The following is a 17258-nucleotide window of genomic DNA, read 5'->3' as shown; positions in this document are numbered from 1 at the left end:
ATGCATTCAAATAATAAATAAAGCCAATTTGCATACCCGACCTAGGCTGTATGCAAAACCCCGTATTCGTATCTTGGGCAATGGAACCCATCAATCATGCAGAATGTTTTGGTTATTTCCCATGCATCAGCCACACCAGAACACACTCCACTATGCATGGACAATTCTCAGATACCACCACATACACTTGTATGACTGGCTTTTATCTCGCCCAGTTGAGTTCAGTTTTCGTCACCAAAGTAGTGGAGATATTTTTATTGAGCTGGCGCTTAAATTAATTGAAGAAATAAATATCGCTTATTTGGGGCAAACCGTGCATAAAGATTATGTTCGATTGATAAAGCCGGCAAACAAATTGAGCAGCCAAAAATGCCAAACGGCTTTTCAACTGCAAGATACCACAGACTAAAATTTCCAAATAAATAAGCTCCAGGTATATGAAATGATTGCAATGCCCATTAACCCAACCAATATTGGTTTATTTATGTGCCAGACCTTTTACTAAAATGCAAGCTGAAATGTGGATGTGGAAAATTATCATGAAAATGGGAAAATGCTGCGCGAATGCAAACAATTTGTTATGGCCAAATAATGGGAACAATATCACTGTTTTATGAGGGCGAATAAATATTTTCGCACTTCGTATTTATGCGATTTAACCATTAAATGATTGAATAGGTTAATGGGTTCCCTGACAGCGCGTATAAACAATCACCAAGCTTCAAAACTTTTCCACATCGACGCTGATGGGCTATAGAGTTTAAATAAATCATATCCGTATTTTTGAGACTGCGTCCTTCATAAATCATAGGCCAATATCAATTATCATTTGTGTTGGATATTTATAAATCGCTATTTATTTATTTTTAGCATTGTGTCATTGACTTTTTTCAACCCGTTGGCAACGGAAATTAAATTACTCGCATTTTTCATTGTTCGCTTTGCCAGAGAGTGCTATTCCCGATATAACGCATACGCCACGTTAAGCGCTACCGATAAATAAGTAATTAGAACGCCTAAATAAATAATTACGCCGACATTAATGGCGGGTGTGGGCGATGTCTGCATACCAAACCCAGCAGCCAATCTGCAATATTATCCCCATTTACCCTCAACCCAGTACCGCATCAAAACACGAAAACAAATAAATTGGAATGGAAAAACAATTCAGGCAAAATTATTTTCTGATACCCTGGATAATATAATTTTAATATATAAGTTAAATAAGAAACAACAAAGAACTTGTTATTAACAATTATGATGGTAATGATATATATTTCACAAATGTTTGTCTGGAAAATTAATGTTTTCAAATGAAGAAAACTAAACCACTGTCTTTCCTAATTTTTGTTAAAAAAAAAATAAAGATTTCTTGAAATTTATAAAAATTAATTATGTGTACATGTACATGTATCATTTAAAAATTCTTTGATTCCATAAGTGCTAGTACAACCTTCAATGTGGGTGGTCGAAAATTACATTCTGCAACATAAACACAATCAATGGGCGAACCAGAATTAAGCACATAAGGAAATTTTGCACTTAAGGCCAAACAAATCACAAAGCCATTAATTTTTATTAACAAAATCTCGGCTGAGCAGTTCCGAAAGTCAAGAGCTAAGCGCCATGATTTGTCCAGTGAAAAAAAATAGCCACATGCAGACCTTTGATAGGGAAAAGAAACGAAATGAAAGCGAAGACTGCGAAACACAAATAGAACTAGAACTTGGCCCGAAAATGTGAGCTTATCAGTAACGTAATTAAGCAGCGATAAAGTACCGCCGCGCCCCCTTACGCCCCCTTTTTTCCACTTTGGAGAGCGATGAGTGGGACGAGCGATAAGCACGGGCCTTCTTTTTTCTCTGTTTAGCCTCAATGAGCATAGTTTATATCAATTTAGATTTGAATTTAATTTATTTACACAGGCACATGTGTGAGTGGGGTGTGGGATTGTGGTTGGATGGTCAGTGGCGATAGAAGCATTATTCACCATGATATGATGACAAAGAGCTGCATTTTAAGTGGGTGCACATCCATAAATTTTAACAGAAAATATTTATTTAGTTCATAGAGAGCATTTTTATAACTTATCTGAACAAATTTTTTGCTGGGCAAACAGTTATTAAATAATAACCGGTTGTTAGTGCATAGAAATTATTGGATTTAAGAACAAAGCTTACTTAGATATTAATAATTTATTAGTTAATTCCGGTTGCATTACAAAACAATTAAAGTGTAAATTTAAAAATGTATTATTTTTTATATGCCTAGCATTTACAAAAAAAATAAGTAGTAAAGTAGCTTTAAAATGCACTTGCAAACTTTTATTCTCAATTATAACTTTTGTTTTACTAAAGTATTTATTACTTTTTATACATAAAAAGAAAAAATGACAAAGATTACTAACCACAACTAAGAGTATTTAAAATTTCTATTAATCTTAGTGATTATTATGAAAGTGTGACAAAAAATTTAAAATCAATTACATCTTGTTCTCTGTTGAAAATCTTATTGGAAAAAATAAATAGAAAAATGACATCTGCTGATCGATAGAATCAGCATTTTGCTTGCCCTCTTCATTAATTGACTGAGCCAATTAGATTGGCGCTGCATTAGCGCGGATTACGCATACGCCAAGTGCGCCAAAACGGAATGGAACCGCGCTTAATCGCATTGTTTTGGTATATCTCGCAGCTGACACTCGCATTCTCATCGCAGATATTGCCATTGCTGTCATTTTCCGGGTAAACAGCTGCAGTTTGCCACTTCCCCCGACTCATCTTGATGACTGTGGGATAACCATAACGAGAGCTGCTCTGCAATTTGTGTGCACAAGTGGACAGAGTTGGAAGAGCAAAGCTTTTAATTACCTGCCGCACTTGATTACATTCTTGTTTACTGACCCGAGGTGCCAGTTAGCAGTTTATAATATTATTAAACAAAATTAGAAAGGGAAGATACCAGATGATACAGATAGAAAAGCGAACATAAAAATGGAGATAATACTACAATTTTTCACATGAATAACTGTTAAACTAAATTTATAGTATTTATTTATAGTATTTACAATGATTTAGTTAAGTAATAAGCTAACTTATATTTCTCCCACTTAAAGTTAAGTTGCATCTTGGTGGTAATTATTAAGGAAATTAAAAATACCACCAGCAGAGGGGAACCTTGCATCTGGCGTTTTAAAGCGCTGTGCAGCGTCTAATTGCATGCCAAAGTCGATTACAATTCAATTAGCACTCGGTGCGAACTCTTTGCAATTGTCTGGCTAACACACAATCAGGTAGTACAAGATGTCTACAATTACGAGTGCTGCCGGAACGGAACGGAACGGAACCGCCTGGCTTGTATGCAATTAGCCATCAAAGCGCTGTGAGCAAACACTCGCGGCTGTCTTACCAGACATCGGCGGTGATTAATGGGTCTGCGGGGCAAAGGCTCCAAGCATGATTGGCCGCCCTATAATGCACCCTCGAGACACGAGAACAAGGCTCCACTCGAAGGTCCTCGAGGGCCTGGACTTCACCCAAACTTGTTTTCGGTTTTTGGCCCTTGGCCGTGCTCTTTGCCTAATGCCTAATCAAAACATAAACAATCTGGGCCCAGAAAGGTGGTCTCTGCAGCCCGGCCAGCCAACCGGCAATTTAATTAATGAAAAGCCAAAACACTTGAGCATTTGCCCTGATTTATGCTGAATGACTTCTGTGGCGTCAGGGGTTGAGTATGGGCCCCATTCAAGTGTATACAATTAAGCTAATAAAAGATATTGTGTCTGACTTGAAGATGTGACAGCATCAGGTCGGGTCCTTGAAACAAACAGTTAACTATCAACTGGGCCGGAAAGGTTTTAGTTTTGGGCCAAAATACTTTATGCTGAAAATATGTAGTTTTAGGGCAATGATTTACCTTAATATTTTCCTATTAATATTTTAACATTTCTACATTTATAGATTGGTTATTAAAAGTCTATAAAGCAAAGGAATTTTTATCTAATATGAGGCGTAAACCATTAAGTTTTTTAAAATAAAAATTAAAGGTTTTAACCATTTGTTTACTAATTAAAAAGTACTTGAGATCCGTGTCTCCCACTTATTACTTTTTATCTTGTTTTACCATCACGTTGTGAATTTTATAACGTTTGTATACACCCCGACTAATTCACTTTCAATGACTTTATAATCTATGCCGCCAATCGCGTGTCCATCTCTAATCAATTTGTATATCCGCCAAAGGTCGCTTTCATAGCTTTAATTACTGGTCATTAGTCATAATTGAAAAGAGAGGCGTGCAGGATAAAGTTCACTGTTTCTGACCGCTGTGATTCCCAATTTTGCCGGGAAAACTTTTTAAGCTGACTGGGCAGAGAAGAGCACTCAGCTACAGACCGCAGAAGATCCGGGCTGCGGGCTTAAATTCGCAATTATGTCGATTTAATAAACAGGGACCAACGAGCCGTAATTGCCCAACGCAGTAACCAGAAGCTGTAACCGAGAGACCCGTAAGGAAACTCAAGGCGAAACGATTGAGCCGAGCCATCAATAATGTGCGTGACACAATGTTGCCAAAGGCTCGTTCAGCACACGCTGCGTATACGCAATGCGGCAGGAGATGGATAGGAGGATAGGATCAAATGGTATTTCCCAGCATGTTAAGTGGATTGTTTACGTTCGCCAGTGTGTGTGTGTGAGTACTACACATATATGTATATAGTATACAAGGTGGGGAACAAAACTTAATTGCAGACATTAATTATGTGCAAAATTAAGATATATTGTGCACTGGAGTTTATGCTGGTTATTATTGTCAAGCGATTCAATTTGAATTAATTTTTTCGCGTTCATGCGGCTTAATTAGTTTTTATGCATTGCACCACCTCCCATAGATTTTGCGTCAATACTGAATTATATAGTCGGAATTTGCACGGCCTACTACCAGTCAAAATAAAGTCAGTAATTAATCTTCTTTCAACTGACCGCAGGCAGGGCAGCCAAAGTTGATTTAAATGAAATTATTCCCAACTGGCGCACTGACCTGAAAGCCATTCTGGCATCCCCCACTTTTCGCTCCAAATGGATCTGAGCTGCCGGCAGTTTGAATACATTAATGCATGCGAATTGCACGAAGCTAATTACGTTTTTAATTATTTAACGGCTTAAGGCCAACAAATCCTTCGTTGTTTTAATTTTAATGTAAACATCTGCATGTCATTAAAATGGTTAAGGGATTTTAATATTATCCATTGATTAAGCACAAATGAGATGGGTCAAATAACTCGATAACCAGATAAAAGGCAAAAGATTTGCAGATATGATTACTAGTTAGTTGATTTTTGATATCACAAAAAACTTTATTTTACTTTGAACAGTACAGTATATTTAGCCTTAGGCTAAATAGGCTTAGGCTTGTTAGCTCTCTCTTTCGAAAATTACAGAAACTCCCTAGCTCACTCAGATTGATTACCGCTGATTGTAAATTGAAATCGAAATTGTTTTCTTCCACAAAGGAAAGTCCAGATTATTTGAAATCTCGAGTCGTTCGACAATTATTGTGCCGTATTATACATTTATGCAATTTGCCGAATGCGTTTCTTGCTGCAAACTGTTGCATCACCATTGTTGCAGTTTGCTCATCTGGCAAATAAATGCAATTTGATGGATCAAAGGGTCCCAGTTCTCCAGAGAAAGGGCATGCAGAGGGGTAAATTGAATTCTCATTGTGTGGCAAGGCCCGGGGCATTGTAAAATTGACTTTCAAGTTGAGATTTCGCTTGGGTAAATCTCGCATCATAAATCAACAGGGTTAAATTGGGGCGGAAGGTGGATAATCAGCAAAAGACTCTTTTGCCCCTGCTCTGCTTTAAATTTGACTTATCACGGACTGCAAATCCTTGGATTTCTCATTAGCCGTGGCAACTAATTAACATAAGTAATTTGCTTAATGGCCACTCAAAGGCAGCCGCTCTTTCTCTCCGAACTCCTCGAACTTCCAGAAAACACCTGGAAGCCATGCTCGTTTATTAGGCTCACAAAAGAGGAGAAAGGCAAACAAATAGACGGATAGGCAGAACGAACAAACAATGAAGCCAAGAACAAACAGAAAAACACATGCAACTGAGAAATCCCGGGCTTACATGATGGATTTCCCCATGGCTGGCATAAACTAATATTTTGTAAATAAAAAGCTAGCGCCTCGCTCCGTCTTCTTTCTCGCTGTTTTTCGTTCTGCGGGCCTGATAGCGTTTGGGGACGGAAATTAAATTTGGCCACGTTAATTGCCTCGATTAGAACTTTTCGGCCATTACGATAAGCGTGGGCAGCAGCCCCGCAGACAATGGGAAAATGACAAAGCCGGCTGATCTATCTCTCTCTTTTTTACGCTTTTTTGGGCAAGCAATGATGAGCTAGTGGTTCATTATTAATTAATTAAAAGCTTATTAACGCTGTCGCTAAGGTGCGAAGGGGCCACGCGGCGTATGCGCAATGTTCGCTAGCACACCGAGTTAAAAAAACACTGACGCAATGTGGCAAAACAATAGTTTACTTTATATTTCCGCCATGCCTGCTGGCATTTTGAGCTCCATTGTTTGTGGGTTGTCGCCTTTGATTTGAGCGTTCCGTTTGTTTTGCGGCAGCAACCCTGGCGTATGAGCAATGTTCCGGGCAGACAATGCACAATGCTTGACAGGGTGTTAGTGGCGGAAAACTGTCGACCGTATTACGCATACGCCCCATTGTGTCGACCATTCTTCCTCGAGAGTCAATTTACAATAGATGAAAGAGCAGTAGCAGCAGCGGCTCCAGCAGTCGGAAAAGTGTGTCACTCTGACATCTTATGCCCTAATGCTTTAAGCAAACACGTGTGGACCATGAGGCCGTGACTCACTTTAAGTGACGGACAACACGGCGGCTGTAATTAGTGTAAGTGCCCGCCCAAATTGTCCCGCCATCTTTTGGCAGCACTCTCGCCTCACTTTTCATGTTCAAGGATGCGCGCAGCAGTGGCTGCAATTGCTAAGAATATTTTCAACATTCACAAGTGCTGCTCTGCTCGCAACTGGAAGATACCTAGTATTCACACTTCTAGGTGTTTATTTTTAGTCACTCACTCGAAACGAAAATAATTTTACTTACACATTTAAATGTTTACCAAGTATCTTAACCTACAATTTGACTTTTCGAAATTTGTATAAAAAAGCTTTAACTTTAAAGATAAACCCTTCTTTATCTTTTATGCCCACGATATTTCTGTATAATGTCTTAAATTATATTAAAAAAAACTATTTATTAAAGTAGTTTAATTATTAAATGCGTTTTAAATCTTACTGTTTAAACACTAATGATTTTATCAACCAAGAATTTTTATAGGATATCAAAATTTCAATTTATATATCTAACAATAATTTACCATTAATTGAGTGAACTAAATAAAAATTATCTAATTCCCGAAGAAAAAGAAATAATCCGTTTAAGTTCGATATACCCTTGAGCTAGGTACTCGAAATTTATCCAAAAACTTGGCCCAGTCAACGCCACTGTCTTGGACCAGTCGGCCAGATCCGCTGGCATGCTGAGTTTTATTTGGTTTCGGGCAATTAAGCTCGCTGTTTTGCAGTTAAGTGTAAATTTATATACAAAAGCCGCACCCGCAACTCGGGTGCACATCTGTGCGGTGGTAATTTAGACAACTTTAAAGATAAAACTGCTGCATTTGCCCGGGAGTGATGGGAAATCGGCGGCATCTGCGGCACAGGGCACATGCCACTCTGGCACATGCCTTGGAATACCCGAAGTCCAACCATATTATCAAATCAAGCGGTATTTGACTTTGTAATTTAATTAGCTTTGCCCCCGGCTGGAGTGTTTGTGCATATCAGTGGCTGACAGTTCTACCAGTTCTCAAGTCCCTGCCGAGGGCCCTTGAAAAGAGCGAGTTATGAAAACAGTCACCGAACAGAGCTTTACAAAGTCACAACACGGCCGGAGGAAACCCACAATATCACTTTGTGCAAGTGACACCTATTTATTTCCCCTTGGTCTAGGTCAATCGTCCACAATGCCCAAGACTGCCCGAGTAATCCAATTAATGTTTGCCTGCCATAAATCTATATGTAAATCTCCAACAAACACTGGGCGATAACAAAGATCATCGGCAGATTGGTGTTGAGGTGCTAAAATCGCGGGTGTACTCAAACAGAGGACTGGGGTTGGGGGTAAACAAAACCAGAACAATATTGGACCAGAGACTTACACTGGGTCAACGACTCCCGTCACTCTCACTCTCGTTGTGGATCGGATGGGCTTTCTTATCGTAGTCGTTTGCATAAATTTTGTGTGTTTTCCAAAAGTTGTCGAACAGGTGGCAATTGTCGCACAAATTACTTTAATAATAGCACTGGCATTGGAAAACATCCGAAATATATGTGAGATGGAAACTGCACAAGTTTGTCCAAGATATTTTTTGTGTTTCGACTTTCGGCCTATTTACTCTCGAGCACTTTTCCATTCAAACTAATGTAGACACATGCAAATATTTTCCGATATTTATTTTTGTTTTGCACACACTAATAGCATTGAATTTTTCATTCATTTCAAGTAGCACAAGCAGATTTAATTTTGCCCCTTATTTGTTTTATGTAGATATTTTCATTTGAATAATTCCTGAAAATATTTCTTCTTCACTTATTTATTTATTTTGATTTCTGATGTTTTGAATTATTTGAATTTTGTGCTGGAGGCTGCCAGGAATTCGGGAGCCGAGCGCGAATAAACTGCGGAGCCCGACGATTGAAGAGCTGAAGACCCGTCGGTCCGCCTGTAAATGTTTAACTGGAAGCGCGACCGCCGACCTCCGAGCAGCGTTTGAAGGCGTTCAGCATTTCCCCGAGCGGTGCAAAGAGAGAGCCAGAGCCTCGTACCTGTGCGAGTGGCCTTAACAGTGTGTCGGCACGGCGGTACACCCGACATATAGAACTATATCGCATAACAGCACTCGGCAACTCTCTCCGCACGCACACAGCTGAGCGCTGTTATCAGCGGCCATTCTTTATCACTGTGTCAGTGGGTCTGCTCTCACACTCACTCTCTTCCGCTTTGCAGGGCGGGGAAACTCAGCCAGCGAGAGAGAGAGAGAGCGAGAGAGCCAGAGCGCGAGAGCACTGAAAATTCAGGGGAAAATCTCTACCAGAAAACCCAAACGCAGGGAAAATCGCATGCAAGAGAGCAGAACCACAGCAAAACATTGGTAATATGAAACACTGACTGGCGGGGAAAAATCAAGAAAGAAAACTGAATAATAAATATTTGCCATAGTTCAAGTAATAGTTTAATATTTGCCACATCGAACTGTCGGTTTGCATGATATTTGCTAGAAATGTCTACATATATTTACGTATAATTAACTCATTTCGTTTAAACACCTGCCGTTAGATAGATAAAAAAAACTACAAGTTTTTTACTTACCTACAAAATATATAAAAATACATAAAAATATTAAAAAAACGTACAATTAAAAAATAAAAATATGATTAGAATTCTTTGAACCTTAAACAACAACACATTAGCTCTTGGCTTACTATTCGGTTAAATAGATAACAACTAAGTGCACTAATCAGTAAAGGTTTCTGTTCTTATGATATTTGTAAATAAAAAAAAAGTTTGGTCGAATATCATGTTCTATATTTACAATTGTAAACAAATTTATTAACTTATTAGTTAAATAAATATGATAAAAATGTAGGTTTGAAAGATAAGGAGGAACAATATTTCAGTTGGTGGCACAAACTTAGGAAATAAATGTAAAAAATTAATAAATTATAAATTTTCAAAGTGTTTTGCAAAAGCAAAAACAAAAATAAATAAAGAAAATTGAAAGTTTAACTGCTTGCTTTTAATTATACTAAACAAATAATGAAAATAACCAGCAAATTGCAAAGTGCAATTTTTGTGAATAATTAACTCTTTGTTTATACGTTGGATAGCATTACCTTCGTGTTTTTAAATAATAAAAAAGTGCTATTTGATTATTTACTATTTGCAATTAGCAAGGCTTGCAGCATGTTATACTTTTTTTTTTTAATAGCTTCTGGGGTGTACAAATCACCATTTGTTTTTCTTAATTTCCTTTTGGCTTACCATTTTATGGTATAATTTATTTTTATGCCAATTTAAAAAAAAATAATTATTTTCTTTGATCTGGTTTTTCATCTGAAGCTCAACAGTTATTTAACATTTTTGGATTAATTCAAATGTGGCGCTCGTGCTGAAGTGTTAATACTAAATCAAATTCAGCTAGGGGAAGTTTGAAAACATTGAGAAAGGGAAAGCACAAGCAGTAACATTTTCCTGCAAATAGCTAACAGAATATCAAGATGCGCATCTGCAAAATATTTTACTTGAAATCCGCATTCGTTTAACTGCAACATCAATAGCCATTCATCGACTTGGGTATTGAGTAAATACAAAAATGTTCTGGTCGAGCAATCACCATAAGAGAAGCCCAAATATGTTTATGAACAAGATAATCAGTAATCATAACAAAATAAATTAAAGCTTTATAAGCTAACATTAGCTGTCAGGCGGCCAGAGAACATAAATCGAGACGAGAGCCCCAGCAAACCGAAATAAAAAGGCAAAAATTATTATTATCTAAACAAAGGGGGGTGCTCATATGCCATCGCTCAAAAGCACTTTGCCACAGAGATTTAAGGGGGGCGAAATGGAGCTGCATCATTCCCCACGTGCCTCTTTGTTTTCCCCACCACTGCGCACTCTTGTTTTTGGGTTTTCAAATTGAAAAACATGAAAAGAAATATTTCCAATCAATTGGCAAAGAGAAACGAATAAAAATTCACATACGAGCTGCACAGAACAGAACAGAACAGACAAAAAATGCCCACACAGGAGCTGGCAACAAGAAAAATGTTGTTCATTCATTAAATACAAAAATTCATTAAACAAACAAGCGCTCAGAAATATAACTGCAGCAGTCCAAACGCAAGTGGCCTGCTGTCTGACCGGTGTAAAAAGGTAGAAAATAAATCGAGTAGTTTACTTTCGGAACAGAAGCAACGACAACAGTGCAAACGCCGGGGTAACAAGCTCTCAGAGTGCCATAAAATATGTTTTTTTAATGCAGGTCGGTGTTCAATAAAAGTGCCACAAATCCAAATAGAACAATCAGCTGAAAAGTACAAAATGTATTTTTCCAGTTTCGAATAATGGATACCAGTTCTGGCGAAATTTCTGCCAACTAAATTGCCAATATTCGCAAAAACTAATGGTCTTATATACCCCGTTTTACAAAGTGACCAGTGAGAGTAGTAAAGGGAATCAAGCAAAACGGATGAGAAATGATTGACCAGCTGCAGGAATTCAAAATAAATAAAGGTGTGAACTGTAAGAAATGTATATGGCTTTTATCTATTTACATGATACCAACGATTATACATGAATAAATTAAGTAGTTAATAAATTAATAATTTGAATAATATTGCTTAAACACCATAGGCCTTCATTGATAATAATAAATATAAATAGGTATAATTATTTATGTTAAGTTCAGAAAACAAAATACACATTATTTAACTACTTACAAATTTAGTACATCAGTTTTGATTGAAAACACAAGGTATAAATATAATTGAAATAAAATAAATTGGCCCTCTCAGCACGATCTTTTGTTGATAAATTATCCAGTGGCATCTTGAATCACCAAATAACGAAAATTCTACCGGTACCTGAAGGACAATACTGGTATGCTGACGATATTCTTCAAGACAGCATATATTTTTATGTAATTATTTCTTGAGTAAAATATTTTAATTAATCAATTTACTGTGAAAATTTTATAATTTTATATATTAAAAAATAATTTAACAAACGATTTAAAAATGGGTTTCCTGGCCACGGTTGTACAATTTATTTATTTGTTTATTAAGAGTTTTTAGCCTAGCGCGGCAAGTTAAAGAACTAACATTTCCAAATACTTTTTTCTTACAAACCAAACAAAAAAATGTTTTGTCCGCTGACCTGAACATATCATTGACCCTTTTGAAAATGAGAGCAACGAGAAGGCGAATGAGAAATGTTAAAGTGAATTTATTGTTCAACTAATAGCTGATGACTGCAAGATATTTCGTACTTAAAGTGCCCTAGGAAAAGTGCCTAGTAATTTGTGGAAACGGTCAAGGCAAAATGTCGATAGTTGTGGGTTTCTGGCCATTTTTAGTGCCAGGCCGCATTTATCACTCTCTTGCTCTTCGTTTTTTTTTTCAGCGAGTTGATAATGCCACGTCAATCGTATAAGTTAGTGGCTATAGGCTGTCAAACGGCCTGCCAGACCCTCTTCACCTGCTTTAAATCTCCCGACTCCCCAATTATTGTGAAACAATGATTGATCCGATGAAGAAAATCAGGAAAAGTCGGGAATCGAATCCGAAGCGGAAGCACTGACAGATAGAGACAAAACAAATTCGCAACTCAACTGGAAAAGAATCATAAATAAAATATGCGCGCCAAGCAAACACATCAGCCAGCAACCACGAACCATAAGCGGAAGGGGCGGAAAAAGTGGGCGGCCTGTTGAGGAGAATCCAATTTGATTTATGATAAATACGCCATGATTTATGCCCTTTCCCGCTGCCCGCTGCCTTGTGTCCAGAGCCTAATCCGCCGATACGCATCAGTGTAGCTGGCGACCGCAAAATCATCGCATTTGGGCGAGCGTTTTTCAATTTTTCATTTCGCTAAAACTCTTTTGAGTTTTCGATGCGAGATTTCCAGCAGTCCTTCGGGGATATCAAATATATGTGATGAAAAGTAATCTAATGCCGGCAAAATATCTATTAAGCTGTCATTAAACATAAGAAATAATTTAAAAATCAATTATTCAAAGCTTATTTAAAAAGGGACTGTACAAAATTGTAATTTAAAAGTATTATTATTATAATATTTTCAAACAGAAATCAGATATTTTAATGGGTGTCAAGTATTCTATACCTCTACTCTTGCAAGCTTTGTAACCGAGGGCTTTGTGTTCAATTCATTGTTGATTCGTTTCAATTCGCTTTATTTTGTGCATATAAATTGGCTGCGTCATGAGTTTAAAATTTTGTTGCATACTTTTGCGGGTTTGAGTTTCAGTTTGCGCTGGCATTTGCATTTGAGTTTGCGGTTCGATGTTCTCTGTTTGTTTGTTGCTTATTTATTTAGCGTAAGCGTGTGCGAAACAAATTTTAAGGTAAACTTGTTCGACGCCCATTTCGTGTTCGTGGACGAGGTTTTTTGCGCTGGCAGAAATATGTAAAATGTCTGTTTGTGACTTAGTTTGGGACATGTATCTGCATGATAAATGTGCTAGCAGGCTGGCAGATTGTATTGATAATCGCTGCCAGAACTTTCGGCGCCTGTAAATCACTAATGGTTCCCAAATTTATGCACGCATTTATGGTCATGTCTTGCCGAGTGTTTGGCCCACGCAGTTTAAAGTATTTGCAAAACCAATTTTATGTTTGCCTCTATCACGCACTTTGCAATCCGAAAGTAAAACAGAAACAAAATTCAATTAACTTCCAACTTTGAGCCGGGCCCAAAGAGGGATTCACGATACAGACTGCTTATAAATAGGTTCAGTGCGTGTGGCACTAGCTTAAAAACTCCCTAATTCTCACCCTTATCACATTCTTCATTTCAGCCTAATTAAATGGACATTTCGACAGCTTGACATGTGTGAGCGTATGGGTTTCCGTCCGTTGGTTAATCCCCATTCCAACGGCTTTAATTCGGTTCAAACTGAGGGTCGCATCAAACTGACAATGTTAATTGAAATGCGGCCAGTGTGAGAATCACTGTGGAAATAAAAACTCGAAAAACTCTAAAAACGCGAAAGAAAAACGACGTTGGCAACGCAAAGAGCTGTAGGGCAATAAAAGCACACTTTGCCATTACGTATACGCAACGTGTAACGCAGGAGAAACTGAGCTGGTGACGGCGAAAATAAAACTTTATTGCTAATTTATTTGATTAAATTTCACGCCATCGCTGTCGCCCAAAATGTATTTTTGCGTTACACTTGTTTTGCTGTCATTGTCGGTGAGATCTCTGACATTTGCTGACACAGGGGTTGTCTGACCTGATTCGCTGCCAATTGATAAGAAAAACACTCGGGCGGCTGATTATCAGACGACAGAGATCAAAGCAGGTGTTTGTTTGCGCCTCGTTTCCCTTAAAGATTTAAACTCTGGCTCAGCCTGCCGTTGACCTGTCGTCAAAGCAATTCAATTAGAGCTTTGGCAGACAACGCGGTGTATGATTAACATTTGGAGCGCCGCTCAAAAGTATGCAAAAACAGAACGCGACTCGTACTCGCTGGAAATGCAAATGTCAAGCACACAGAGACAATATATGAAAAATAAATGAACGGAATGCATAAATAAGAAGCGTAAAAAGGCAAGTGCCAAATGTCAAAAGGTATTATGGCACCCATACGCCCACACACACATGCACACACGAGACAATTAAAGCAGGTGAAAAGAAAAAAATAGAAGAAAAGGGGAGTATCTCAAAGCCAGGTAGCTGGGCTAAAACCATTGCGAATTTCCGCAACGCTGACATTTCCATTTAAATGCGTTACACACTCACGCTTTGAAGAAAAGCGCGCGGAAAATGGAAAAGTGAGCGGGGTGCTGAAAGGAATAATGTCCTTAATTTGAATGACGCTTTTTATGCTCTCAACGTTCGTTTGGCTGCCTTCGCAATTTCGCCGCCAGTCATAAAAACTTTCACCAAGTGAGAGTAAACTTGAAGTCGAGCGGCACGTGGTAATATCCAGCGGGTCTAGTTTCTCTTACAATTTTCCCCTGAAATTCCTTCATTCCCAGCCACATTTCGTGGGCGTGCTACAAATAGCACAGAGCTGGAAATTGCGAATCTAATAAAAATATATAAATACAATATACAAGAAAAATCCAACTAATCAAATTGGCGACTGATACACGATAAGAAAAATACCGAATTGGTTCTTAAATATATAGACATAGGAAAATCGAATTAAAAAATATAATTTTTAATTAAATTAATACTTATCCGTATAATCAGTCGAACAATAACAAAGCTTGAGTATTTTAATTTTTTAAAATTTAAAAAAAAAAAGTTTATATAACTTTAACTTAAATTTGTTTGTTTTAAGTTTAAGTGGTATGCGTTATATGTATTTGTTTATGAGATATGAATTAATAAAGTTTTAATTATATTTAAAAAGTTTAAAGTTAATCTATTTATATGTTAAATAACATAAAGTTATATTTCTCCTGAAAATAAATAGTAGCAAATTCTTTGAGTGTTCCAATTCGCAACCGCAAGAAAAATCGCCAGGCAATAAAACACTTTGCCATGGCTAATGCGCTGCTCCCACCGATTCAATCGCCTCTAGTATATAACAAATATCGAGGCAATAAAAAACTGTAACTAAACAGGCAAAGAAAACACAAATTGCAGCGACCACGGTACAGATTGAATTTGCACGCATCAATGACGGCATTGGCAGAAAAGTAGCGCCCATAATAGGCCTCGGCAAATGGACGATGGCATTAGTGTGCGTGCGGTTGTTTGCATGTGTACGTGAGAGGGAGTGAGTGCGGGTGTGAGTGTGCGTGGGCGAGGGGCAAATCGAATTGACATAAATTGACGGTATTTATGGCCGCTCTAGATGGAAAAGCTGGCCTTAACTCTCAGCCCTCCTTTGACTGACCGGCCTTATAATTTAATGCCTGAATTTGCATACATAGCAAAGTCCAAATCAGGGAAATAAAAGTATAATAATACAATAAATTTAAAGCCGGCTTCTGGTCTGGAGTCCAGCTGGATATCCTCTACAAAAGAACCATAAATGTTGCTAAAATTTAACCCATTTAATCGCAGGTGTTCAAGCGTCATGCTGAGTTGGCTATAATCAGCAACCTAATTATCCCGCAAATTGCTGACCAAACCCGTACGTCAAAATTTGACTTTAAGCGGCTTCTAGAAAAACCAATCGAATGCGAAAGCTCTAAAAAAGAATAATTGAATCGGGAAAAACCAACATGAGGCAAATGAGATTACGCGCAGCAGCAATATTTTTTGGCAGAGATGGAAGCAGCTGGTACCCAGCGCCAAAATCATGAAATATGACACTCACATATGCACATGAGGATGCCGGGGACAAGTTCAAATGGTGAATGTGTCTGTGCTCAACAGTTCCTGGCATCCTCGACATAAGAGTGCCGTGAAAATTTCCCGCAAATGCTAATGAAAAGAATTCCAATTTAAATTATGTTTTCCCAGCATCGAGCAGCTGAAGCTCGGTTTATTAGCCAAGAAAAAAAAGGGATGGGGAATGTGCGGTTAAAGGATAATAATCCACCAGTCGATTAAGAGCGATCAATGCAAGATGCATTAGTGGGATGAAAGCGTTCGAAGACCATCATAATCAATATTAATTAAGTGACCTTTCCAGCAAACAGTTTGCCATAATTAAAAGATACCCGAGGGATTGTACACGAATAGCAAATTAAACTGAACACAAATTGAAATTGCCGACTACATGGCAAATCAATTCGAATGCAATAAATAGTCGTTTATATTTACTTGCCAATGCAACATGCAAATGGGAATGGAAATTGAAATATTGGCCCAGAAAGCAGTAGAGCAAGGTCTGGGGCTGCCAAGTGACAAATCGGAATTTGCCTCCCGTGCGAGCTGTAAAATTTGAATACTTTGTGGGGATGCTCAATGTATGCACAGTGGCTTCGACTTCGGACTGAAATTCAGGTGAAATCTTGCATTTGCCCACTTTGTGTGCACTGCGCTTTTGCAGCATTGTGCAAATAATAAAAGGCTTTGCCTTAGAATTGCACTCATGGGTCCTCGGCCACTATTTGCTTCACTTTACTGGAACCCGAACATTTTGCTCAAATCAAAATACATATTTAATTAGTTTGGCAACGAAAGGTTTTCGGGCCTAACTAAATATTTACAATACTGAGACTTTGAGCCCCAAACCAAAACCGAAATCTTCCTTAAAACCCTCAAACAGGTCAACTCCCCTTTTTTCTCCTGTTTTTTTTTTTTTTTTTTGGAACACTTGTCCAGCTTGTAGTTAATTAAGTATACGCACTGAGGCCTACACAATTTAGCATTCGCTTAGTTTCTGCTGACTTTGCATAATTTGCCAGACGCTTTTTTGGCTTTCTGGCTGGTCGACCAGTAAATATTTCA

At 38.0% G+C, this 17258-nt stretch overlaps 1 protein-coding gene across 4 annotated transcripts in view; it reads right to left on the bottom strand.

Moving 5' to 3' along the window:
* Window positions 1-8920, bottom strand: part of LOC128261557 (5-hydroxytryptamine receptor 1) — a 53869-nt gene extending 44949 nt beyond the window's left edge. For all 4 annotated transcript variants that reach the window (XM_052995326.1, XM_052995358.1, XM_052995316.1 and 1 more), the window contains exon 1: window positions 8257-8920. The gene's annotated coding sequence lies outside the window, so the exon portion shown is untranslated. The remainder of the gene's footprint in view (window positions 1-8256) is intronic.
* Window positions 8921-17258: the final 8338 nt, after the last annotated feature.

Source organism: Drosophila gunungcola, chromosome 3R (assembly GCF_025200985.1).
Source record: "Drosophila gunungcola strain Sukarami chromosome 3R, Dgunungcola_SK_2, whole genome shotgun sequence".
Classification (NCBI taxonomy): domain Eukaryota; kingdom Metazoa; phylum Arthropoda; class Insecta; order Diptera; family Drosophilidae; genus Drosophila; species Drosophila gunungcola.
The sequence above is the reverse complement of the archived record's forward strand: the minus strand, read 5'-3'. Positions and strand labels throughout refer to the sequence as shown.